Source organism: Cetorhinus maximus, chromosome 11 (genome assembly GCF_964194155.1).
Source record: "Cetorhinus maximus chromosome 11, sCetMax3.hap1.1, whole genome shotgun sequence".
NCBI classification, from domain to species: Eukaryota; Metazoa; Chordata; class Chondrichthyes; order Lamniformes; family Cetorhinidae; genus Cetorhinus; species Cetorhinus maximus.
In genome coordinates, this window is record NC_135889.1 from 116,713,506 (window position 1) to 116,739,939 (window position 26,434).

Sequence of the window (26,434 nt, forward strand, 5' to 3'; positions counted from 1 at the left end):
TATGTGTGGTGCAGACTCAGACACAAATGATGACAGCATTCCCTCTTGTGGGACTGTCTCCCTCCTCCGGAGATGATCCACGTGTCGTCTAATTATTTGGCCGTTTACTGACACATTATAGGAGAGAGGTCCTGTCACGTCAATCACTTCGCCTAATAGCCAATTGGGCCCATCTCCAAAGTTCTTCGCGTGAATTGTGTTTCATCACCGTGAAATTTCTTTCATGATTATGGCCATCATGTCTAACCTTTTGGGCCTCTTGGCTTCTCTCCACCCTCCACCCTAAATTCGGCCTGATAGGAGTTAGACGGGTGCAGAGACATCTCTTCATCAGTAATTCAGCGGGGGCAATACCGGTGGTCGTGTGTGGTGTGGTCCGGTATGTGAACAGGAACCGTGACAATCTGGTGCTGATGGAATCCTCGTCCAGCTTTTTCATCCCGGACTTAAACGTTTGGACCAGATAATCTGTTTTTAATAGTGTTGGTTGGGGGATAAATATTGTCCAATTAAGACACCAGGCAGAACCCGCCTGCTTTTCTTCAAAATAGCGCTCTGCGCTCTTTTACATCCACCTGAGAGGGAAGGCCGGATCTTTCTAAAGTGGCGCTTAAACCCACAATCTTCAGATGGGGAGGAACTGCTCCCACTGGCGGAAAGATCAAGAACCAGAGGACACCGATTGGCAAAAGGAGCAATGGCGACATGAGGAAAAACTTCTTCACGCAGTGAGTGGTTAGGATCTGGAATGCACTGCCTGACAGTGTGGCGGAGGCAGGGAACTGGATCATTACCCAAGGAGGAAAGAGTTATGGGGCTATGGGGAAAAGGGCAGGGGTTGGAATGGCACTAGGTGAGTTGGTCTGGCAGAGAGCCGACACAGACACGTCGGGCCGAATGGCCTCCTTCTGTGCTGGAACCAATCTATGATTCAGAGGTAGAACGCTACCTACCGAGCTACCAATGATGCCTCATCAATATCAAAGTCATTCCTGAGGGTCATTATTCATGTTAATTAGGGGGGAAACAAGCTGCCCTGAGCCCGAACAGCAGCAGCCACACTAACATTAACATAAGAACGGAAGAAATAGAAGCAGGAGTAGGTCATTCAGCCCTTCGAGCCCACCCTGCCATTCAATGAGATCATGGATGATCTTCCGCTTCAACACCATTTCCCTCCACTATCCCCATATCCCTGGATGTTTTTAATATGTGGAAATCTATCGATCTCAGTCTTGAACATAGTCAACAGTGGGGCCTCCAGCGCCCACCAAAGAATTCCAAAGATTCACCACCCTCTGAATGAAGAAATTCCTCCTCATCTCTGTCCTAAATGGCCTACCCCTTACTCTGAGACTGTGTCTCCTGGTTCTAGACCCCCCAGCACCTTCCTGCCCTTCCTGCACCTACCCTGTCGAGCCCTGTAAGAATTTTGTATGTTTGAATGAGATCGCCCCTCATTCTTCTAAACTCTGTTGTGAGAACAACTGCAGTGTTTCCACATGGTTGAAGTTCCTCATCCATGGTAACCTTCTATATGCTCTCACAGGCCTTAACATCCTTCCTAGAGTGTGATATCGATACACCAGCTGGTGCGCAACCAGTGTTTTATAAAGATTTAGTACTAGCCTCAACGCTGAAGTTTCTACTGAATTTATTGGGAATTATCTTACATTTATGGCCTCCAGTTTTGGTCTCTACACCCCAACCTATCCGGTTCACTAGTGTCCTTTAGAGAAGGAAATCTGCCTAACAAGCTACTCAGCTCAAGGGCAATTAGGATGGGCAACAAATGCTGGTCTTTCCAGCATCGCCCACATCCCGTGAAAGAATAAAGAAATAACATCATTTGACACCAGGGTGTCCAGGACCCAGAGCCACCGAAACCTGGCACCTTCACAATGCGTGTCCGGTGATGCCATCGCACAGGGGATGACGTCAACACGTATGCAGGTGAGGTCAGCGCGGATCCAGTGACATCGTCACGTTCTGGGATTCCGCGACATTGGAGGGACAACAAGGAGCCGGGTGGGAAAGAAAGTTTCGAAACCAACCTCCGCCTTCTGTCGCCAGCGCATTGAGGCTGCTGCAGACGGCGGGAGGAAAGGAACAAGCACAGGCTGCTGCTGGTGCTTTACCAGTGCAACAAGAGTCGACTAAAAACCGGACTGTCTGGTACTAAACCGATGGCTGGCCACCCTTATTGACACCGTTACCCAACAAAAAGCTAGCGATCTCATTGAAAGTTCCAATTGTTGCGCAGTGTCCACAGCCTTTTGGGCCAAGACAATTCTAGATTTCTAGCACCTATTGTGTGTGAAATTGTGATTTCGGATCTGATGGAAGATTTTGCTCCCTTATTCCTGATTCCTCCCACCAGGGGAAATAGTTTCTCCTTTTCTACTCTATCAAACCCTTCTAACATTTAAAATACCTTGATCAGATCACCCCTCAATCTTCTCAATTCAAAGAGCACACAAGCATAGTCTATTCAACTTAACCATTTTAGCACCGGCATCATCCTGGTGAATCTGCGCTGCATCCCCTCCCAAGGCTACTATATCCTTGCCCAGAACTGAACACACTTGCCCCAAGAGAGGCCTCCATGTGGGCATTGGACGAGGATAGGTTGAGGCTGGGGTTGCGATGCCTTTGGTGCCCAAAGAGCCTGCCAACACTTAAGTGAAGAACGGCCGCACAGCTGAGGGTACCCAGAGGGCGACAGCGGGCACAGGCAGGAGCAGACTGGCCGCACTAGTTAGTGGTCACTACGTACAGAAGGCAGGGGAGAGGGTATGGAGAAGGAGCAAGAGAGTGAGAGAAATTCTAACTCCATGTAAAAGGACCGCGATACCTTCGCGGGCTTAGAGGTAGATACAGGGCTGTGCAAACTGATTCATTAAACAGACAAAGCCACCATTCAGCAGCTACAGGCCAACAATTCTTCCAGCCTCCTTGAACATTCAGTATAACTACCATACAGCTAGCGCTATGAAAATTTCACTGTGAGGTTTGAGAAATTCGAAACCCTTACCAGGTTCCACAATCTGACTCTCTCACACCGGCCCCTTAGTTTCACAGCCATAGATACGTATTTTAAAAGTGTTCAGGAAAAAATTATAAGCCTTAATCTTGATGTAAAGAGTCTGTTGTTTGCACTTCAAGTACTAAAGGTAGCACAATTTTCCAATCGTAACGTCTCTCTCTCTGTGGGGACCTATAAACACAGGCTTGACTTTTTGTTGCCACAGTTTCCCGGCTCCGCAAACCCAACCCGAGAGAAAGTGCCCTGGAAGTTGGAATTTTCTTTCCAGGGTTCCTTGGGAGTCAGGTTGGGCAAAGTGTGCAGAGGAGGCCGGGTGGGTAGGGAGGCGGGGGCTGGGCGTGAGGCCTGCCTCGGTGCACCAGCACTACGTCAAAGACTTTTTTTAAAAAGCAGCATTAAAACAAAAAAAACAGCCCTCAGCCCTCCTCACCCCCCTCAAACACTCCCCATGCCCCATCCATGGCCCCTCAAGCCATCCATGCCAACTTATGCCCCTCTGCCCATCCCCATGGTCCTTTATAGCCTCTATGCCAACTTAGTACCAACTCATGCCAAACCATGTCCCCACCCACCCGCCTTTTACCCTTACACCTACCAAACTCACCCATGGTAAACTCTGCCATGGGCAGACCTCAGGAGCCCTGCTAAGATTAAATAATATGAAGTTCTAAGTGTCTTTTGCAGACTGCTTAAAAAAAAACTCTCAATCAAAAAAACCCATTCACTGCATTTACATTTCTTCAATGACATAATCCCTTATAAGAACAATCATTTAATTTGTGTGCATTATCCCTAATAAAAACAAACATTACAATTCATAGTCCCATTTCAAGAGTCTATAACCACTTGGAGCTGTCAATCAATCTGTAAAATGGCAAGCACCCTACTGAGGTAATGGAAGGCTGTGAAACCAGTAATGCAGCGCTAATCCAGTAGCGGTAGCACTCAGGGTTATGTCAAAGTGAAATAGCAAGCATTTTTTTTGAAACATTGCAACCAAATTTTTTCCAAAGATTTAGAGGGCAGGCATTTTAAATGCCTTGACAGTTTGACAGTTCATTTTGACAGTTGCCTTTGACAGTTAATTTTGACACTTGTGACAGCCGCCTTTGATACTTTTGACAGTTCCAATGAGCTTGACAGTTAATGAGTTTATGTACTTTTTACGCACATTCATACCTAATTTTAATAATCCCAAGGGGCACCTTACCTCTCCCAAGGGGCACCTGTCCTCTCCTAAAGGTCACATGACCTCCCCCAAAGATGACCTGGGACCAAAAGGGGATTTTGCCTCTCCAAAAGGGTACCCCGCCTCTCCAAAGGAGTCTGTAAAGTTCAGACCGGCTCCTCCCACGTGCGCACGATGTGTTCCACACTCCTGGGTGACCAAATTTAGATATCAGTGGAGGCAGCTGCCCATATAAATCAGCAGCTGCCTCCATGAAACACGCATCCACAAATCCTGACCCGCCTCCATTTCCAACCCCGTGAAAATGGTAGGTGCCACGTTCGGAGGTGAGACTTCTGGATTTTGGCCTCTTACGCCATTTTCGCTGCGACGGAGAAGCCCACCACCGTGGTGAAAATCCAGGCCACAGTGTCAACATTAACGTCTCTTAAAACTAAGAGCTGGGACGGTGAGATAAGGGAGTGAGGGAGGGGGCGAGATGTGAGATACGTTGGCGGTGGGGGTGCATGGTTGAGAGGAGGGGTGGGACAAGCAGGTTCCACACTGTGGTCACAAGTAACAAAGCCCCTGCCTTTCAATTTCTTAAATTCCTGACAGAAGCCCTGACTCCCAATGCTTTTTGTTGGGGTCAGGTTTTACAGAGTGTGCGTTTGTCAGTGCTGTCACTTATTATCGCATGGTGAATAAAGGAAGCAGCTGAGATACTGAACGTCATAAAAGGTGCCCTCTCCACGGCTTTCTGTGCACCACCTCCTGCCGGCTAAGCAAGTTCTTAACCAACAACAACTCGCATTTTTATAGCCTAGCATTTGTATATATGGACTGCAGAGGTTCAAGAAGGCGGCTCACCACCACCTTCCCAAAGGCAATTAGGGGTGGGCAATAAATGCTGGCCCAACCAGGGAAGCCCACATCCCATGGACGAGTATGAAAAAAAGTCACTTTAAGGTCATAAAACATTTCAAAGGCACATCACAGGAGTGATTATTAAACAAAATCGGACACTGAGACAGACAAGGAGATATTAGGGCAAATGATCAAAAAATTAGTAAAAGAGGTAGGTTTTAATGAGCATATTATAAGAGGAGAGAGAGGTGGAGAGGTTTAAGGAAGGAATTCCAGAGCTTAGGGCCCAGGCAGCTGGAGGCACGGGCATCAATGGTGGAGTGATGGAAATTGGGATGCGCAAGAGGCCAGAATTGGCAGAGCGCAGAGATTCTTTCCTCCTTTTTCTCCCCCACTGGTATGAACAATCTTTTCCTCAGTCTCTGACTTGTTCAGGTATGTATCACCTCACATCTCAGCAGCTCTTCCTTACCTCATCAATGAGGCCAAGTCTCAACACGTGCGACTACACAGGTTGAGATCATGGCGATTGGCCTCAGTCTCATTGGACCCAGGGATGGGGCAGAAAAATCAACCAGGGTGGCCCAGTGACTCTTCGGTTTGGCGGCAATACCTTCTTTGGTTGAATAATTAACCAGGAATCTTTGGCATTCTCTACCCCAGAGGGTTGTGGACGCTCAATCATTGAGTGTGTTCAAGACAGAAATCGATAGGTTTCTGGATACTGACACCAAGGGATATGGGGACAGTGGGGAAAAATGGCGTAGAGGGAGATGATCAGCCATGATCTGTTTGAATCGCCAAGGAGGCTCGACAGGCCGAATAGTCTCCTGCTGCTCCTATTTCCTCTGTTCCTATAAAAGTAGACACTCACAACCTGGAGAGGGGGTCATTCGAGTGAAGTAGCAGAAGCTTGTTGGCAGTCAATGAAATCCTATCCAAAGACAAGAGTTGACCATTTCGTAAGGTGTTGGGGGGGTGGAGACGGGAATTGGCAGGGGAAGCACAAGTAGGAGACACCCACCAGCCCCCATGCAGGGCACAGGCCTTGCACGAGAGTATAAGATGACATCTCAGGGACACACTCCACTTGGTCAAACATTATTGTTAGATTGCACAAGGTCCATGACAGTGGCACTGGCACCCATTCACTCAGCTAAACTGTTGAATAGAAATCTCCCAACAGTTGACCTTAATGCCTCTTGAATTCTTGCCGAATTTCATACAGGCTATAGTTCAGGAACAGGCCAATTTTTTTTTATTCATTCATGGGATGTGGGCATCGCTGGCTGGCTTATTGCCCTTGTTCAAAGGGCACTTAAGAGTCAACCGATGGGTCTGGACCCACATGTAGGCCAAACCAGGTAAGGACAGCAGATTTCCTTCCCTAAAGGACGTTAGTGAACCAGATGGGTTTTTACAACAATTGGCAATGGTTTTGTGGTCATCATCAGACTTTTAATTCCAGATTTTTATTGAGTCCGAGTCACGGAATTTTAACAGCACAGAAGGAGGCCATTCGGCCCATCGTGTTTGCACTGGCTCTCCAAACGAGCATTACGACCTCGTGCCATTGCCCTGCCTTTTCCCCGTATCCCCCTGTTGAATTCAAATTTCAACATCTGTCGTAGTGCCAGGATTCAAACCAGGACCCTGAGCATTACCCTGGGTCTCTGGAACACTAGCCCAGTGACTAATGCCACTGCCTCCCCAGATAAGAGGCCTTTACAATTTTTAAATGGGTTGGACTGGGGTAGATGTGGAGAGAATGGAAAGAAGCAAAAACTAGAGGTCATAAACACAAGATAATCCAACAGGGAAACAATGATTTTCTTTTTATACTCAGGGAACAGTTAGAATGTGGAACTCACTACCACAGGAAGTGGTTGAGGCAAATAGCTTAATAATTTTGAAAGGAGATTAGACAAGTGGTGATGTGTTATAGTTCACTCAGGGGGTCGGAATTGGCAACATGCACTATTACATGCATGTCGTAGTCTGGAGCTATGGAGAGTGATGTTAGAGGCTCCTATGTCCCTTCCATCACATAGTTGACCAGGAATCTCTCCTGCTCTTACTGCCTGCCATTGGCTTGTGGTGGAAGGATCTACAGGTTGAAGTTCAACCTGTTTGGCCGCGTTATGACCACAGCTTCCTTGGCCATCAAGTCCTGGGGTAGGACTCAAACTCGGAACTTCTGGCTCCGAGGCATTATACACTGCGCCACATGACTTCCCTCACTAGACAAGTACAAGAGAGAAAAACGAATAGAACGAAAAGCTGAAATGCTAAAATGAGGGAAGATAAGATGGAATGGAAGGAGGTGGGTGCGGAGTTTAAATACTAGCACAGATTAGTTGGGCTGAATGGCCTGTATGTGTGTTATACATTCGATGTAATTCTGGTCAGCCCGAGCCCCTTCAACCTCTAAACTCCAGGACAACAGTCACTGAACTTCAAAACATACTTCATTGGCCATATCGGGATATCCTGAGGTGGTGAAAGGTTCTAAATAAATGCAACTTCTCAATTCTCTCGAGTTACCCTTTCCCTCCCTGCGCCCATGTTTCTCTATTCCCTCATGTATGCATCAAGCCCTTACCAACCCTTAAAATGTGCCAATGCTATCTGCCTCAACCACTCTGAGTGGCAGTGAGTTGCAACCAACCAGGGGAAAGCTGAGAGATTAGTGCCAAGTGCACGGGCATTAACTTAATACAAAAGCGACTTAAAGCCCTTCCCCTCCACCCCCCAACCCCCCCCTCCCCCACCCCCACCCCGAGTCAAATTCAACTCTTACTCAATTCGGAAAAAGGCATGCAGAAAGCGACAAGATCAAACTAGCAGCCCCATGTCTACGCTAAGGCATTAAATCACTCAGGCTCCAGGCCTGATATGCTATAACACCCACCCCCTCCACCACCCCCAAGTGCTGTGTTGTGTTTATGTCACTGAAGCTCAGTCAGACTTGGTATTAATGAATAATCGAGCCACAACACACACACATACACTCACACACGAGAAAAAAAACACTGAGTCGACATCCCAATTTATGTACTTGACTCAAGACCTGGCACAAGAATTTGGAATATTTGAAACAGATTAAAATGGAAGGCATGGGGGAGCAAAAGGAACAAAGTGATTTGAGGAAAAAAAAGCTATGTTGGGCAAGCAGGCACACAACCCTCTATTCAGAATCCAAAGGCTTCACGGTCCTAATCTAACCATAGCCTAAAAAATGGGTCATAGGTCAACACCAGGGGCACCGACTTCCCCGCTGGTTGTCCAGGTCCAGTTGTTGTGGAACTGTAATCCATGGTGTGAAGGGACACAGATTTTGGTGCAAGGGAGGCAGGTTTTGTTTTTCCCCCACCACATGCTGTCTTTAGGGGGGGCTGCATGACTGTACAAGGGGAGAGCCATACACACAGGGGTACCTCTGACTGAGGGGCAGGGATCGGTGTGGGTCTCAAGCTAAGTGGTCAAACATGGTTCCCGCCATTGTCCTCACAGCAGCAAAGCCTATCGATCGTTTGAAAAGGTGTTTTAAAACAATCCAAGAATCACTCGGCAGTTCAGGCAAAGAGGAAGGACATGGGGGAGCAATGGTGGGTTGGGGGGGAGGCAGGTGGCTATAGAAACAGAGAGAACAGAGAGCGGAGGTCAAGCAGCTTGGATTTCAAATCAATTCGATTGCTGGGTGAACTGCGCCAACCTGAACCCGTCATTCAGAAATCAGGGCGTGGCAGAGCCTTCACACTTTGGCATGGAATTGGATCGAATTCTATACCCTCGCCACGAGTCAGGAGGTCGTTGCTTGAAGCCCCACTCCAAAAGGCTCCAACACAAAAATCTAGGCCGACAACTCCACAGTGTCAGGGCTGAGGGAGTGCCACACTGTCAGAGGCGTAGCCTTTTGGATGCGACGTTAACCCGAGGCGTGGATGAGGAAGATCCCATGGCAATATTCAAAGAAGCACAGGAGAGTTCTCTCCTGGGTTCTTTTTCCAGGAAGCCAGGTGATGTAAGATATAACTGGAGCCTAATCTTTGCAATCTCCGGGCAGAATTTTACAGTCTCCCACTTAAGGGCCGCTTCCTACCCGGCCTCAATCGAGGTTGGTGGGAGGAGTTAAGGGACAGTGGGGAAGCTCATCAGGACACCCTCGGGTGGGAAGCAGGGAACGCCTCCTTCAAGGGCCTTCTTCCCACATCAGGTGCCACCCCCACAAAGGTCTGCACCCTGCAGGTGCTCCCTTCCCACCCCGACCCCCCACCGCCTCCGCCTCCAGCCTCTCCATCAAGACCCCTACCCCTTCTCGGGCCTCACTTCCCCATCCCATCATGAGACCACCACCATGCACCCCCCACCACCCCCGCACTTACCTGGTCCTGGATTCTGGGATCTAGAATCGGGGGGACTAGTTGCAGTCCCAGTCCTGGCCACCGCTGTGAGTGGCGCTGCTGGGAGGACAGAGCTGTCAGCCGGGACTTTGCCAGAATGTCCAATAGCTGCGGGGCTGCTGTGATCGCTGGGAGTGCACGCGCTGCTGACTCTTCGGTTGCTAGGCAGGAAACCCCACCATCAGAAAAATCCTGCCCTTTGTAAACTTTTATTTACAGAGATAAACACGTATCTCCAAACTGAACAACCACGGTTTCAGTCTGTTCCTATTTATCGGAGCCCGAGTGAATCCCAGTTAATGCCCCATCACCTAAATACAATTAAGTGCTCAATTGTTATACAATTAACACTGACGTCCTAGCCAATATTTATTCGTTAACTTCCAATACAACAACAAGACATCTGGTCATTTATCTCATTGCTGCTAGTGGAAGCCTATTGTGTATACATTGGCTGCCACGTTTCTTGCAATACACCAGTGAGTATGTTTCAGCAGCATTACATTGTCTGCAAAGACGCTTGCGGGGGTGTCCTGATGTCTCAAAAGGCGATATTTAAATGCAAGTTCTTCCCTTCTGCATAAGTATTTGCTGTTCGAAGTGATTTCCCTGCGTCAGAGAGTCTGTGCGCCAAGAGGGAATGGGAAGGGAGATAATTATGATTCTTAGCTGGTGCCGCTGAGATGCTGCGATCCAGTTTGGGTATATTTAGCAAGAGTTAACCGTGATCCAAATATAAAAGCTAACAAATTTGAATCTCCTACAGAGGAGATGAGGTGAAATTTGACTATTTATTTCGCTTTTAAAAGCAAAATAAAAACTACATTCGCGGCACAAACAGACATTTCGCAAGTGATTGTTTTGGAAGCTTATGTGAAGAGTCACTTTGATGGCTCACTGGGTATATGCCTCACACCGTATAGGTTGGGTTAACAGATGAAGAATGACTATTCCTCAGGAGTAATGACCGACCTCCAGCTCCTCTGGCTATCCCTTCATTCCTCAGTGCACAAGAGGTGCTTCATGATGCTCTTGGCCTCAAGATCACAAAAATATCACCAGTTTGACCTTTTACCAAGTCACCGTTGTTGGCCTTCCCTCAATGGCCCAGTAGGTCAGTATTTAGATCGGCTTGGTCTTGAGTTAGCAACAACCTGCCTTTATATAGCATCTTTAACTTCCCAAGGGGCTTCACATCAACGATTATCAAGCAAAGTTTAACACCGAGTCACACAGGGAGATATTAGGGCAGGTGACCAACAGCCTGATCAAAGGGGTGGGCCTTAAGGAGCTTCTTAAAGGGGGAGAGAGAGAGAGGTGGAGAGGAGGAGAGATTTGCGGAGGGAATTCCAGAGCTCAGGGCCAAGGCAGCTGGGGGCACAGCTGCCGGTGATGGAGTAAAGATAAATGGGGACGTGCGAGACACCCGAATTGCAGGAGCTCAGAGGGTCGTAGGACTCGAGGAGATAAGAGAACGGGAGGGGCAAGGCCATGGGGATTTTTGAAAACAAAGCGGAGAAGTTTGCTGGACCAGAAGCCAGTGTAGGTCAGCAAGCACGGTGGGTGATGGGGTGAACGAGACTTGATGCGAGTTCAGAGACGAGCAGCAGAGCGCTGGATGAACTCAAGTTTATGGAGGGTGCGGGGTGAAAGACTGGCCAGGAGACCTTGGGAAAAAGCTGGTTCTAGAGATAACGAAGGCTTCCTTCACCATGTGAGCCAGTCATTTTAGCACAAAAGGTGGGAATACTGTCAATTCCCTTTCGCAAGTTCCAGATCATAAACTATTCTGCTCGTGCCTCCCCTGCCTCTTTTAACAAATCATCTTAACTGGTTGCCGAGCCTCGCCAATGAAAACAGTATCCCTGCCTGAGAGTGTGGTGGAGGCAGGCTTGATCGAGGCTTCCACAAGGGAACTAGACTGTTAGCTGAAAAGGAAGAATGCGCGGGGTTACGGGAAAAAGGCAGGAGAATGGCACTGAGGGAATTGCTCATGCGGAGAGCCAGCGCAAGCACGATGGGCCAAATGGCCTCCGTCTGCTCTGTAACATTTCTGTGACTCTGGGGGACTTGGGGCAGGCAAAGAGGCGACAGTTCTAATTTAATAAGTCTCAAGCTTTATAAATGTTTGATACAATGCCAGGATCCATTAAGATGTCAGCACAAGCTTTCATTCAGTACACACAGCTTTTCTAATCGGAAATGGAAACCATCCCCTCCTTTAAAGATTTCTTCTAAGGAACATTGTGCGACGAAAGAATGTTCCAGAACGCCCAAGATACGGAACTGGTAAGTCTCTGATTGCAATTGATGAACAGCTATTGCATCTCGAGCGTGTAGCGAGTCTGGATTTCCAAGTTAAACTTGGAGAGTGAGCCAATTTTCAATTATCCATATTGTTTGACAGTAACTCCCCCTTCACCCCACACACACACTCTCAGAGAGAATAAAATCCAATTGAGCTATTTTTCCTGGCACAAAACCCGCACAATTGCCAGGAGCATTTGGAAGGATAATCGGAGTGAATGAAGTTGTACAGGAACCAGCTTAGTGAAAAGAAACACTTGTGGCATTTCACAATATTCGTGCTCAATTCTGTCTTGCACTTCAGCAAATTTTTGGACCCTCTGGGGATGGATTTTGGAGACGTAACAGGAATAGATCTTGAACTTTGTGAGATGGTGTAGAATGGGCAATAACAACTTGGCAACCCATTTTGCACTTCATCCCTTCTTTTTTAGTTATAGAGTCATAGAGGTCTACAGCACTGAAAAAGGCCCTTCGGCCCATCAAGTCTGCCCCGATCAAACAAGTACCTAACTGTTCTAATCCCATTTTCCAGCACTAGGCCCATAGCCTTGTATGCCACGGCATTGCAAGTGCACATCCAAATACTTCTTAAATGTTATGAGGGTTTCTGCCTCTACCACCCTTTCAGGCAGTGAGTTCCAGATTCCCACCACCCTCTGGGTGAAAAAATTCTTCCTCACATCCCCTCTGCTGCCCCTTACCTTAAATCTATGCCCCCAGGTTATTAATCCCTCCACCAAGGGGAAAAGTTCCTTCCTGTCTACCCTATCTATGCCCCTCAATTTTATACACTTCAATCATGCCCCCCCTCAATCTCCTCTGCTCCAAGGAAAATAACTCCAGTCTATCCAATCTCTCCCCATTACTAAAACTCTCCAGCCCAGGCAACATCCTGGTAAATCTCCTCTGCACTCTCTCTAGTGCAATCACATCCTTCCTATAATGCGGATTCCAGAACTGCACGCAATACTCTAGCTGTGGCCTAACCAGCATTTTATACAGTTCCAGCATAACCTTCCTGCTCTTATATTCCTCGGCTAATAAAGGCAAGTATCCCATATGCCTTCTTAACCACCTTATCTACCTGTCCCGCTATCTTAAGGGACCAGTGGACATGCACACCAAGGTCCCTCTGATCTTCGGTACTTCCCAGGGTCCTACCATTCACCGTGTATTCCCGTGCCTTGTTTGTCCTGTTCAAGTGCATCACCTCACACTTATCCGGATTAAATTCCATTTGTCACTGATCAGCCCATCTGACCAGCCCGTCTATATCCTCCTGTAATCTAAGGCTATCCTCCTCACTATTTACCACCTCACCAATTTTCATGTCATCCGTGAACTTACTGATCAACCCTCCTACATTCAAGTCTAAATCATTTATATATACCACAAACAGCAAGGGACCCAACACCGATCCCTGTGGAACCCCACTGGACACAGGCATCCAATCACAAAAACACCCCTCGACCATCACCCTCTGCTTCCTGCCACTCAGCCAATTCTGGATCCAATTTGCCAAATTGCCTTGGATCCCATGGGCTCTTACCTTCGTTATCAGTCTCCCATGCGGGACCTTATCAAAAGCCTTGCTGAAGTCCAAGTAGACTACATCAAATGCATTGCCCTCATCTACACACCTGGTCACCTCTTCAAAAAATTAAATCAAATTGGTCAGACATGACCTCCCCTTAACAAAACCATGCTGACTGTCCTTGATTAATCCCTGCCTCTCCAAGTGTTGATTAATTCTGTCCCTCGGAATTGCTTCCAATATTTTCCCCACCACTGAGGTTAGATTGACTGGCCTGTGGTTCCCTGGTTTATCCCTTCCTCCCTTCTTGAATAACGGTATCAAATTGGCTGTCCTCCAGTCCTCTGGCACCTCTCCTGTGGCCAGAGAGGTATTGAAAATTATTGCCAGCGCCCCTGCTATCTCCTCCCTTTCTATGCTAATTTCTTTATTTATATCATAGTCCTTCTGCCTGATTTCCATACCCATGTCGCCCCTCTCACTTGTGAACACTGACACAAAGTACTCATTTAGAACCCTACCTACATCCTCCAGCTCCACACACAAATTACCACTATGGTCCTTAATGGGCCCTACTCTTTCCCTAATTATCCTCTTACTCTTAATGTACTTGTAAAATAACTTTGGATTTTCCTTTATTTGACCTGCCAATGTTTTTTTCATGCCCCCTTTTTGCTCTCCTAATACCCTTTCTAAGTTCCCCCCTATACATTCTATACTCCTCTAGGGCTTCTGCTGTTTTGAGCCCTCGGTATCTGCCATAAGCCTCCCTTTTTCTTTTTATCCAATCCTGTATATCCCTCGACATCCAGGGTTTTCTGGATTTGTTGGGCTCACCCTTTAACTTTACTGGAATATGTTGGCCCTGTACTCTCCCTATTTCCTTCTTGAATAAGTCCCACTGCTCTGACGCAGATTTACCTAAAAGTAGCTGTTCCCAGTCCACTCTGGCCAAATCATATCTGATCTTATTAAAATCAGCCTTCCCCCAGTTTAGAACTCTGATTTCTGGCCCATCCTTCTCCTTTTCCACAAGAACCTTGAATCTAACAAGTTATGACCACTATCTGCAAAATGCTCCCCCACTGATACCTCTACCACTTGCCCGGCTTCATTCCCTAAAATTAAGTCCAGGTCCTTCTCTTGTAGGACCTTCTACATACTGGCTTAAAAAGGTCTCCTGGATGCATTTTAAGAATTCCACTCCCTCTAAACCTATCACGCTATGGCTAAGCCAGTTAATGTTGGGGAAGTTGAAATCCCCCACTATTACTACCCTATTATTTTTACACTTCTCTGAAATTTGCCTACATATCTGCTCTTCTTTTTCTCTCTGACTGTTTGGGAGCCTATAGTGCACTCCCAGTAATGTGATTGCTCCTTTTTTGTTTATAAGTTCTACCCATATGGCTTCATTTGTGGAGCCTTCGAAGATGTCATCCCTCCTTACTGCTGTAATTGATTCCTTGATCAATATTGCAATACCCCTTCCTCTTTTACCTCCTTCCCTGTCTCGCCGGAAGACCCTGCAGCCAGGAATATTGAGCTGCCAATCCTGCCCCTCTCTCAACCATGTCTCTGTGACAGTAATGACATCATACTTCCACGTGTTAATTTGTGCCCTCAACTCATCTGCCTTATTCGTCAGACTCCCTGCATTAAAATAAATACCATCCATCCTTGCCAAACTCCCTTGTGCCTTAACTGGCCTATAATTTCTATGCCTTCCAGACTCACTTGCTCTCTCTTCTCATTTTGGTTGTGAATCTCCCCCTGCTGAACCTCCTCTCAGGATCCCATCCCCCTGCCAAGTTAGTTTAAACCCTCCCCAACAGCACTAGCAAACCTCCCCGCAAGGATGTTGGTCCCATTCCAGTTCAGGTGCAACCCATCCGCCTTGTACAGGTCCCACTGCCCCCAGAAACGGCCCCAATGTCCCAGAAATCTAAAGCCTCCCTCCTGCACCATCTCTCCAGCCACACATTCACCTGGGCTAACCTCCTATTTCTATACTCGCTAGCGCGTGGCACTGGAAGTAATCCAGAGATTACTACCTTTGAGGTCCTGTTTTTTAATCTGCTTCCTAGCTCCCTTAATTCTGCTTGCAGGACCTCATCCCTCTTTCCACTTATATCGTTGGTACCAATGTGTACCACGATCTCTGTTAGTTTGTCCTCCCCCTTTAGAATGCCCTGCAGCCATTCAGTGACACCCTTGACCCTGGCACCTGGGAGGCAACATCTTGGAGTCACGTCTACAGCTGCAGAAATGCCTGTCTGTTCTCCTTACTATCGAGTCTCCTACCACTATTGCTCTTCCCCTCTTTTTCCTCCCCACCCTGTGCAGCTGAGCCACTCACAGTGCCATGAGCATGGCTGCACTCCCCAGAGGAACCGTCACTCTCACCGTATTCCAACACAGAAAAACAGTTCTCGAGCGAGATGCACCCTGGGGATTTCCTGACTCCCTGCCTGACACCTTTCTTCTGATTGATGGTCACCCATTCCCTCTCTGTCTGCACTTCCATAAGCTGTGGGGTGACCATGTCTAAAAACGTGCTATCCACGAAATTCTCAGCCTCGCGGATGTACCTCAGTGCCTCCAGCTGCCGCTCAAGCTCCGAAACTCGGAGCTCAGGTAGCTGCAGCTGGTGGCACTTCCTGCACACGTGTTCAGTCAGTGCACAAGGAGCGCCTAGGACTTCCCACATGTTGCAGGTGGTACATAACACGGGACTGAGCTGCCCTGCCATGCCTCTAGTTGGAAAAAACCCTTACTTTAGGTTAAATACAGTAAAAAAACATTAAATTATTTATGTACTTTAAATAAAAACTAGGACTCTTACCTTTCCTTAGCTTAATCTATTTTAAACTGGAGAAAAACTAGAGAAAAAACTGGAGGAAAACACTTACCCACTACTCACCAATCAGCTCTCACCTTGGTGCTGACATCACTTTTTGAAGCTTCCCCGCACTTGCGCTGGTTCTGATCTCTCTGCCGCTCTCTCACGCTGTCTTGTGATGCCACTCTTTGTTATTTTCCACAGGAACCGACTGCAGGACACTCTTCCCAGGCTGTTTCACTGCGATGCTGACTGCAGGCACTCTTCCCAGACTGCTTCACTGCAATGCAGACTGCAGGCACTCTTCCCAGACTGCTTCACCACGATGCTGACTGCAGGCACTCTTCCCAGACTGCTTCACTGCGATGCTGACTGCAGGCACTCTTCCCAGCCTGCTTCACCGCGATGCTGACTGCAGGAAACTCTTCCCAGACTCAAAATCAGCCTTCCCCCAATTTAGAACTCTGATTTCTGGCCCATCCTTGTCCTTTTCCATAACAACTTTGAATCTTTCATTGACTTCAATCAAGCCTGGGTATCGCTTGCCAATTATTTGCCCAAGTGGCTCTCTTCTGCCAGGTGGGAGCGCTTGGCAATGACGAGATTGGTTCAACTGGGATGTCGCCCATTGACCAACAGCCAACTGATACTTACCCTACGTGAGGAGAAGCCGCTTGGGAAGATAACCCAGGGCAAACAGGCACCGATGTAACTGTATGCCTGGACCTCTTCAAGAGGGGAGGGAAAAACAACTGGGGTAAGGAAATTGTAAATATGTACACTTCGATTATCGTGCACAGCATTGAAAGTGTGAGGGGCAGAAACCATAACCCATCTGACGGTTTGTTACCTAACCCGCACTCGAGCCTAAGTCTACTTGCACTAAGCCTTGGAACTTCCCGGGTTTCAACAGTAGGGGGAGATGGTGACGTGGTGGTAATGTCACTGAATGAGTAATCCAGGAGCCCAGGTTACTGCTCTGGAGGGCATTAGGTTCAAATCTCGCCAATGCAGCTGGTGGAGTTTATATTCAATTAATTAACAAATCTGGAGCTGAACAGCTAGTCCCAGTAACGGCTACGTGTTGTAAAGATCCATCTGGTTCACTAATGTCCTTCAGGAATCTGCTGTCCTTACCCGGTCTGGCCTACAGGTGACTCCAGATTCACAGTAATGTGGTTAACTCTTAACTGCCCCTCTGAAATGGCCCAGTAAGATACGCAGTTCAAGGGCAATTAGGGACGTGCAACAAATGCTGGCTTTGCTGGCGGTGCCCACATCCCATGAAAGGAATGAAGGAACAGTGACTGCGTTTCATTGTCATCTATGACTCAGTGGTAGCGCTCTGGCCAATGAGTGAGAAAGTCATGAGTTCGGGTCTCCCTCCAGGTGCTTGGGCACACAATCCAGGCAGACACTCCCACTGCAGTACTGAGGGAGTGCTGCAGTGTTGGAGGTTCTGCCTTTCAGATGAGACGTGAAAGCCAGGCCCCTGCCTGCTCTCTCAGGCGGATGTAAAGGATCTTGTGGCATTATTAGAAGGAGCAGGGCTGTTCTCCGAGCAACCTGCCAAACTTTACTCCTCCCCAAACAAAAACAGAAAATGCTGGAAAGACTCAGCAGGTCGGACAGCATCTGTGGAGAGAGAAGCAGAGTTGACGTTTCGAGTCCGTATGATATGGACTCAAAACGTTAACTCTGCCTTTTTCTCTCCACAGATGCTGTCCGACCTGTTGAGTTTTTTCCAGCATTTTCTGTTTTTGTTTCAGATTCCCAGCATCCGCAGTATTTTGCTTTTATTCCTCCCAACATCATTGTGACAACAAATGATCTGGTTGTCATCTCATTGCTATTTTTTGGGAGCTTGCTGTGCATAAATTGGTTGCCATGTTTCACACATTACCACAGTGCCTACATTTCGAAAGTATTCCATTGGCTGTGAGCGCTTTGCAACATCCTGAGATCGTGAAAATAAACTCCACGTCTTTCATACGAGATGTTAAACCGAGGACCCGTCTGCCTGCAAGTGGGTGGGTGGGTAAAATTGGTTGGGGCTATTTCGGAGAAGAGCAGGGGAGTGGCTCCCTGGTGTCCTGACCAATATTTTATCCCTCAGTCAACATCACAAAAGCAGATTGTCTGGTCATGAATACACGGCTGTTTGTGGGTGTTCACCGTATGCAAAGTGGCTGCCGTGTTTCTTTTTATTCGTTCGTTGGGTGTGGGCGTCGCTGACTAGATCAGCGTTTATTACCCACCCCTAACTGCCCCTTGCTCAGAGCTGACCACATTGCTGGTGGGTCTGGAGTCAGATTTCCTTCGCTAAAGGACATTAATGAACCAGGTGGGGGTTTTTACAACTATCAGCAATGGTTTTGTGGTCATCCTCAGACTTTTAATCCCAAATTTTTATTGTGTCTCCGGCATGACAACAGTGACTACACTTCAAAAGCACTTTTAAAACACTTTGAGATGTCCATTGGGCCTGAATAACATTACATAAATGCAAGTCTTTCTTTTTTTTTTGATGAGATGAAGGGGGGTGCGGAGTTCAGGTGGGGGTGGGGATGAAGGAGAGGGATAAGAGACCTTGCTATTCTCTCCCATCCCATTGATATATAGGAGAAGCCTTGGTTAAAGGTGCCATACAAATGCAAGTCGTTGCTACTTTTGATGCCTGGTAGCAGGATTCAATTCTTTCCCGTCCTCTCTAAGTTAGGGGGATGCTGTTGGGACATGACAATACTCTACGCCCTGCTCTAATGAGCTAGAAAGAAGTGGGATTTTGTTTTGCAGATTTCCAAGTGTTTGCGTCACCACTCAGAAGCCCAGGATTAATCTTTGTGTCCTCGCCTAATTATGAATGAGCTTCATTCTTCTCACTGTCTGCTGAAGCTCTCCCTATTCAGCGCTGAGCGTGTCCCTCAGTGGTAGTGTGAAGAATCAGAAACTAGCAGTGTACCGATGCCTATTAACCCTTTCACAACTGCAACAGCGCTTAAGGAATTGGATCCGAACTCCAGAACCAAATACAATCCATCTAATTGATGGGAGAATAAAATGGATTCAGAGATAGACACAGTTTCGGCACAAGTGGTTGTTTCTACTGTTGTTGAATTTAAAAACATTTTGCATTTTATAATGAGTCGACGTACCAGACAGGTTCCTACTTGAAACAGATAACTTTATTTCAGAGCTCTTTTAGAAGCTACATTGCTTGAACCAGGTCCACGCCTAGAAGGCCCCATCCCCACGGATTACCTGCGCTTCGGGCTCATTCGTCAAGAACAATCACATGACCCTAATAGGTAGCAGGAAAGGTTTACACCTTCAATCACTACACTTTTCAATGTCCTTCCCTCAAGATGCCATCGCTGGCTGGAGTCATATTCCATATTTTGGAAAGTATATAGGAATAGGATGTCGGAATATTCCAGAAATAAGAGATTATAACTATCAGGAAAGACTGCCAGGCCAGTGCTCTTCTCTCCAAGGTGAGTGAAAACTGAGATAAAGACCTGATGGAGGTCTTTAAAATTATGAAGGGGTTTGATAAGGTTAACGTAGAGAAAATATGTTACCACTGGTGAAATGGACCAAAACTAGAAGGTCCAAGGTATAACTGAGTTCTGCCGAAGGGTCATGAAGACTCAAAACGTTAACTGATTTCTTCTCCACCGATGCTGCCAGACCTGCTGAGTTTTTCCAGGTAATTCTGTTTTTGTTTTGGATTTCCAGCATCCGCAGTAGCTTTTAGCTTTTTGTTTTTATCCCAATAACCAATTCCCTTGCCTAACAAGAATCTATCTACCTCTACCTTAAAATTATTCAACCACCCCCCAACCCTCAGAGAAAAAATTTCTCCTCATCTCTGTCCTAAAACGGCGGTGCCTAATTTTAAAGCAATGCCCCCTGGTTCTGGACTCACCCACAAGAGGAAACATCCTTTCCACGTCCAACTTGTCAAGGCCGTTCAGGATCTCATATATTTCAATCAAATCACCCCTCACTCTTCTAAACTCCAGTGGAAACAAGCCCAGTCTGTCCAACCTTTCCTCATAAGACAACCCGCTCATTCCAGGTATCAATCTAGTAAACTTCCTCTGAACCGCCCCCAATGCATTTACATCCTTCCTTAGAATCCTGTCTAGTTCTGTGGCTGCCTGCAATCCTCCAGGCTCTTGTGTGAACCTAGGCAAGGAGCATCAATACCACATCTGAACCCAATTCTGTCCTCACCTGATGTCCACACACTTTAAATATTATCCCCAGCGATCGGGAGTTGGGCGTCCCACTTAAATGTTCTCCCTCCTTAAATTGGGAGGAGGGGGCACTGAGGCAGATAGAGGCATTGGACTGAGATCAATCAGGTCAGCGCACAGCAAGGAATTTGGCCCAGGACCCTGTGATCCATTCAGTTTGCAGCCACACCAGGTTCCAGTGTGTGGGTGAAGATGGTGGCACAGTCACTGGACTAGTAATCCAGATGCCCAGGCTAATACTCTGGAGACATGGGTTCAAATCCCACCACAACGGCCAGTGGAATTTGAATTCAATTAATAATTCTGGAATTGAAAGCTAGTCTTAGTAATGGTGACCATGAAGCTATCATCAATTGTTGTAAAAAACCCCACCTGGTTCACTAATATCCTTTAGGGAAGGAAATCTGCCATCCTTAACCAGCTTATATTTCACCCCTCTCCTAACTATACTCAGTTCTGTTGAAGGGTCGTGAGGACTCAAAACGTCGACTCTTTTCTTCTCCACCGATGCTGCCAGACCTGCTGAGTTTCTCCAGGTAATTCTGTTTTTGTTTTGGATTTCCAGCATCCGCAGTAGTTTTTTGTTTTTATCCTTAACCCTGTCTGGCCTACATTGTGACCCCAACCCACAGCAATATCGTTGACTCTTGACTGCACTCTCAAATGGCCTTCCAAGCCACTCCATTCAAGGGCAATTAGGGATGGGCAACAAATACCGTCACTTATCAGTGATTTCACATCCCATGAAAGAGTAAATAAAATCTCCAATTCTTTGGAGGGAAGCCACATTTCTCACTCTTTTTGAAAAATTCTTACCCTCTCCGGCTGTCTTGCTCACCATTCCTAGGCAAATCAAGAGCGGTGTACACCTCAAGTGTTTCGAGTGTGTTCCATTCCTGAAAAGATATGCCTGCACCCCTGGCTATTGTTCTAATCTGGTAACTCCCCTGTGTGACCCTGGCATAAATTTGGACCCCACTGCTCCCAGGGATGTGTGTTGGGGATGTTGTTGCCTTTACCTAGTTCTACTTTACCATTCTCATCAGGAGTAATGGAAGGCATAGGACGAGCTGAACCAGCAAACCAACAGCAAGGATTCCACTCTCCACTGTCCCCCGCTGGGTGGGGTATGTGCAAAGAACTCCAAGCTCTCGACCTCTACCACCTAGAACGACGGCTGCCAAACCGCTGTGGGTCGTGCCTCAAGTGGATTCGGAGAAACAGGGAATGAGGTCATGAGCTCCCCCCCCTCCAAGACCATGCCCCGCTCCAGCACTGAGGCCCAGGCAGCATTCAGTCCTGCACTTGCTCTGCTCGCCTCTCGGTCTCTCTCACCAGGTCATGGGCTCCTGCCCGTGTCCACTTCACCAGAGCCAAGTTCAGCCCTGACCAGCGGCGATGCCTCCGCTGCTGAGCTGTGGCTTGTCTAAGCCCAACTTCACATTACCCTGGCACTGCAGAATGACCTGGGCCCCAACATCAGCCAACTCAAGACCCTCATGCTCTACTTCCACTGTTTCCTGACTAAGGTCCATGAGCTGGAGCGGCTCAGATGAAGTAATAGGCTGGTGAGTACATAAAATAATAACATTTTTACAAAGCACTTTAAAAACACAAATTTTCAGATTTATATGATATTATATGTTGATCTACAACATACAAACTTGAATAATTATATACTGGATGTTACCATGCTGCTTTATTACTGCTTTGTTTTTGTTGGCGTCTGGGGTTGCATCGATTTTCGAGTGTTAAAATGGGTTCGCATTGGAAAATAGTTTGTGAAGCATTGGCAACAGCTGCAGATAGATGGCAACACTACCACCTACAAGTTTCCTTACAAATCACACACAATCCTGACTTGAGACTATACCGCCGTTCCTTTACTGTCGTGGGTTCAAAATCCCGGAACTCCCTCCATAACAGCACTGTAGCTATACCTACAACTTGCAGTGGTTCAAGAAGGCGGCTCTCCGCCACCTTCTCAAGGGCAATCGGGAATTGGGCAATAAATGCTGGCCCAGCCAGCGAAGCCCACATCTCGTGAACGACTGAAGAAAAGCTGGATTAAGCTCAAATCAACCACGTTTGATTCTTCATCGATTACTGTCATTCACTCTGAGGGGGAGAAATAAGTACAGAGGCCGTCAAAGCCCATTGGTCTGCCCTGTACCGTCCGCGAGCAGATTTGGAGGAGGGAAAGGAAAGAGAGAGACATAAAAACGCAACAAAGTCCTGGATAACAAGCATATCACAACCTCAACTGTCAATCCTCTCACCCAATGCACTGGTCGCTTCCTCTTTTACCCTCAACATATCTGGCGCCGACCAATCATTTCACTAGTTACAGTGGGATGGTTAACATACCACATCATACCTTTCAACGTCTTTGCACACAGCTCTGTTCTTCCTCATTAGGTCACTTTCTACTTTCTGTGAATACTCTCTATGTCTGATTTGCCAAGTTTCTGCCCCTGGACCCCCCCCTCTTTTACAAATGAATAGGAGCAATGTGACCAGTGAAAAAGCCAACTAATTTTCCATGCCTTACCCACAATGGGGCATGCTAAATTGGGATGACTAATGATGGTGCACAGACTGATGAACCCAAGACAGGACTTACTAATCTGCTGCAATGAAAAGAGTTTTAAACAACTCTTACCGTAGCTGCATCACAAGTGTGTTGTACCTCTTGTCTGTACGCTCCCGTATGACCTGTAATACAAAGTGGGAAAATTCCTTTTGGTAAAATGGCACCATCAGTTTGAATCAGATCAGAAGAGAGTCATAAAGTCATCACCGCACAGAAGGAGGCCATTTGGCTCATCGACTCCAGGCCGGCTCTCCGTGGAGGGATTCAGTCAGTCTCATTGATCCGCTCTATCCCTGTAGCAAGTTTATTTCCCTCAAGTGCCTATCCAATTTCCTTTTGAAATCATTGCTCATCTCTGCCGCCCTCCTAGGCAGCGAGTTCCAGGTCATTACTACTCGCTGCATAAAAAGGTTCTTCCTCACATTCCCCTGTATCTCTTGCCCAAAACCTTACATCCGTGTCCCCTGATCCTTGCACCTTCAGCTAATGGGAAATAGCTTTTCTTTGTCTACCTTATCTAAACCTGTCATAATCTTGTGCACCTCTATCAAATCTCCCCCCCCATCTTCTTTGCTCCAAGGAGGACAAACCCCCAGCTTCCCCCACCTAACCTGGTAGCTAAAATTCCTTATCCCTGTAAACTGGGATATCCAATGAAAGGGAACTTCCACCGTCGGCAGTAAAGGATCGAGCCAATAGTAACAATTCAGCGGCATACTTGGAATTGGCTTTAGCAGAGATGTAGCAATATCAGCTGAGTAAGTTGGCCTCCATCCTTCTCGGAAGGCATCGCTTTGAGCTGATCGGAGTTCAATAAGCACTGAGCTATCTCCTTCTCCCACCTGAGTGAGCATATTCACGGGGGTCAGTGGTGACAGCAGGAAGAAGGAAGGAAGCTCCTCTCATGCCTTAGGACATTCCAAAGTGCTTTGCAGTGCTTTTTCTGAAGCGTACTGATTGTTATAATGAAGGGGCAGCCAATTTGTGCACACAAAGCTGCCACATGCAGCAATATGGCTATCTCCCAGAAGGCATTCGGTTGGGCTTTTTCAAGACAGCCTGGCTGTTTGAATGGTCATCCTTTTCCCCCTGAAACCAGCACACTAATTCATTTTGCTGAATTTTTGTTCCACCATTTGCCAATGGTGGGGCTGTGACCTCACAGCCCTAGGATGCCAATCCAGTTGTGTAACCATCCGATTATCCTAACCTCATGACTTGTTACAATGCAACATCCCGTGACCCATCCTGTGACGCTCTATACACGGCGTAGTACAGTCTGATAGGCCCAAGGACCACACATTTGCACAAGAAGTCCCGGGCGCAGTGGAAAATGATGATGCCTGAGCAGAACAATCACCAGCCCAAAACATTTCAACGAAATTGGGGCAATTTACTTAGCGCTTCTCCTGGAGCCTTTTCAGTTGATCAAAGAGTTACCCCTAACAACCAGCAATACAAGTGTCCCCTTTTAACATTCAGACAAATCTGGAGATGTGAACAAGACCATTTCATACAAAAGATACTGATGCATCAGTGCCCTTCACAGTGGGTTTTCAAAAGGTACTCCTTTCACAGGTCTTCTCTCTCTGTGTCTAACCACCCTGGGCATTTATTCTCCATTATAGGCAGAGTCATATAATATTATGATACGCTTTAGATGGAGTTCAGTGTTAAATAGCACCACTGAAGACGACAGCAATCCAGGAGGAAACCGATTTACTTCTTTTGTTCTTTTCATTGCCAACATTGGAGAGGGTTGTGGAAGGAAGAAACTGGAGAAGCTCAGGTGGTGGTGGGGGAGGGCGGGGGGAGGTGCTGAAGGGTGGAGGGAGTGGGTGAAGCACAATCAAGGACCCTGAAACCCACAGAAGGGGAAGCAAAGCGTGCCATACAATAAACTGATGGTGAGGTACTTTCGAACCTCAGAAAATTATCCCATGGGTGATCACTGTTCCCCATCTCACTCTCCACAGATTAATCAGGATGGTTCCAGGGATGGGGGAATTACAGTTACAGACATACGAATTAGGAGCAGGAGTAGGCCATTCGGCCCCTCGAGCCTGCTTCCGCCATTTGATAAGATCATGGCTGATCTGATTGTGGCCTCCAGGCCACTTTCCTGCCTGCCCCTCCCGACACGCTTTGATTCCTTAAGATAAAAGCAAAATACTGCGGATGCTGGAAATCTGAAACAAAAACAAAAATTGCTGGAAAAACTCAGCAGGCCTGACAGCGTCTGTGGAGAGGAAGACAGGGTTAACGTTTCGAGTCCGTATGACTCTTCATCAGAAGATTTTGATTCCTTTGTCAGTCAAGCATCTATCTACCTCTGCCTTAGAAATATCCAATGACCCTGCCTCTATCGCGCTCTGGGGAAAGACAGTTCCAAAGATTCACGATCCTCTGAGAGGAAACATTTCTTCTCATCTCTGACTTAAATGGGTAGCCCCTTATTTTTAAACTGTGTCCCCCCCCCAGTTCTGGTCTCTCCCACAAGGGGAAACACCCTTTCAGTATTACCCCCCCTCCACCACTGTCAAGTCCCCTCAGGATCCTATATGTTTCAAAAACGCAAATAGACTGGAGAAGCTGAGGTTGCTCTCTGAAGAGCACAGGAGCCTAAGAGGAGATTTGATACAGATGTTTCTAACCCAGAAAAAGTTTAGATCAAGTAAATAAAGAGACACTGTTCCCAGGGCCAATAACCAGGTGGTACAGTTTGAAGATGACTGACAAAAGAAAACATGAGGAATAACAAGCAGTGATCAGGGTTTGATTCGCACTGCCTGATTGGGTGGTGGTTCAACAGTAACCTCCAGGAGGGAATTGGATAAATATTTGGAAGAAAGAAAAAAAAATGGCAAGGTAATAAGGAAAGAGCAGGGAAACTCTTTCGAGTTATCAACAGTCACAGATTGCAACTCTTTCGAGTACAATCCCAGTTCTTGGTTTCCGGGAGTGGGACATGAACCCACAATCCTCTGATTCAAAGGCGAGGGTGCTATGGACTGAGCCACAGCTGAAGTGGAACCAACCGGGCTATTCTTCAAATGATCCAGCACAAACCTGATGGGCCAAATGGCCTGCTTCTGTGCTGTACTGTTCTATGAAAAGCCCATTAAAAAAAGCACAGATGACCAACGTCCTCCCGACATCCTTGGTACGGCAGCAAGACGGTTAAACCAGACAAACAAAATTAATCTCCTTCACGTTGAAAACCTCTTTGGGTTTGTGTGACCAGCAGATGGCTAAATCGCCCAATCCACACGCTAGCACTCTATGACCAGCATTAGGTAGCTAGGAAGTGAAGGCTCAGAATGCACCCACTCCTGTAATTTGCGTGCAATTATTTAATGCTTTCTTTCAGCCTCCCCCCCGCCCCCCCACCCCCACACCTCTCCCCAGC

General features: G+C 47.2%; 1 protein-coding gene across 2 annotated transcripts in view; it reads right to left on the reverse strand.

The window, feature by feature from the left end:
* The window catches only part of sema5ba (sema domain, seven thrombospondin repeats (type 1 and type 1-like), transmembrane domain (TM) and short cytoplasmic domain, (semaphorin) 5Ba), a 344,144-nt gene that overhangs the window by 209,519 nt on the left and 108,191 nt on the right, over positions 1-26,434 (reverse strand). For both annotated transcript variants that reach the window (XM_078552610.1, XM_078552611.1), the window contains exon 2: positions 23,095-23,147. The gene's annotated coding sequence lies outside the window, so the exon portion shown is untranslated. The remainder of the gene's footprint in view (positions 1-23,094; positions 23,148-26,434) is intronic.